Source organism: Schistocerca americana, chromosome 3 (assembly GCF_021461395.2).
Source record: "Schistocerca americana isolate TAMUIC-IGC-003095 chromosome 3, iqSchAmer2.1, whole genome shotgun sequence".
Classification (NCBI taxonomy): Eukaryota; Metazoa; Arthropoda; class Insecta; order Orthoptera; family Acrididae; genus Schistocerca; species Schistocerca americana.
This window is the reverse complement of record NC_060121.1, coordinates 81,377,145-81,378,631: the sequence shown is the minus strand read 5'-3', so window position 1 is coordinate 81,378,631 and position 1,487 is coordinate 81,377,145.

Here is a 1,487-nt window from a genome sequence, read left to right as displayed (position 1 = left end):
AGTGGGTGACCCAGTTCGAAATGCATCTCCTCGCTCACAATGTACCAGGTACTGGGACCTTCCCTATCTATTATCCACAGTAGGAAGTGTAACGTTTAGGCTCCTACTAAATTTTTTTGCTAACGCCACTCTGAGTCAACCTGCTTACGACGCAGTGGTAGACTCAAAAACAAACAATTACGAACAACAAGTAAATGTGGCAGCAGCTAGGTATCAATTCTTTCACTGCAAAAAATGGTCAGAACAAACTTGCTGCGAGTGTGTAACAGATTTGCAGCGGATGACAAGCAAATGCAAATTTAAATATGCTTGCAGTGCTTGATATTCAGATATTATGTTTCGTGATGTGATCGTGTACAATGAACCTAATGTCAAACTCGGAGAACCAATTTTGAAACAGCCCAATCCATCATTTCAGTAGGTAGTGCAAGTACTAGATCAGTACGATTCTGGTGCCTTTTAGCTGTAAAATTTGAGCAGCCAGCTATTTGGCAGGTTGAGTTCCTTGCGTATGATCGCCCCATTCTACAACGGCAGCTCGCGCTAGCTATGCCCAGTAAACAACGTTCCACGCCGCGTAAGCAGCACACTAAAAAGGTGGCTACTCAGGCTAACTGAATTAAATCTTGCCCTAGGTGTTACTCACGGCACAAACGCCAGGACTGCCCCTCCCGACAAGCTCAGTGTTACGCTTGCGGTAGGAAAGGACATGTACAGTCCGTATTTTTGCAACGGACCAAACATATGAATTCGGCCCACTCACGAAAATCTAGTCACAAGGCCCATGTCATTAATGCAGTATATTCCAAGTCTACAACTAGCATGCGTGCAGTTTCGTCAGTGATACGTCAGTCAAACAAACTTTCTGTTCATTTACTTATTATGGGAAATGTGTGAAATTTCAGTTGGACACGGGTGCTTCTGTCACATTGCTAAATCGCCACACATATGAACTGTTAAGGCTCCCCACACCTGCCGAAAACTAGCACGCAACTGACGTCTTACAATAGTAAAGACATTCCCTTTCTCGGAACGTGTACTTTGCCTGCAACGTAACGCTCGCATACGTGAAAAGTGACTTTTACAGTGCTACAATAACGCGATTGTGAGAGCATATTGTCCTGGATGTTAAAGCCAAACACATTAAAGAATCAAGACCAAATGTGTTATCAGTGTCTGGATTCAATGCAAAAGACAGTTGTAGCTAGCTTGCTAAAAGAATTCCCAGAACTCTTTTCTGAAGGTTTAGGCAAAAGCTAACGATTTTGTTGCACATATTACGCTGAAAGATAATACTCAACCGAAATTTTTCCAGGCTAGAAGTGTTCCCATTGCATTATGGACAGAGTCGCTGCTGAACTTAAAGACTTGCAACATAATGTAGTTGTTGCGCCCATATCAGCTAGTCAATGGGCAAATCCACTGGTTTTGCTTCCCACACCTTAAGGTCGCATTCGCCTCTGTGTTGACTAAGTCTACAGTCAACC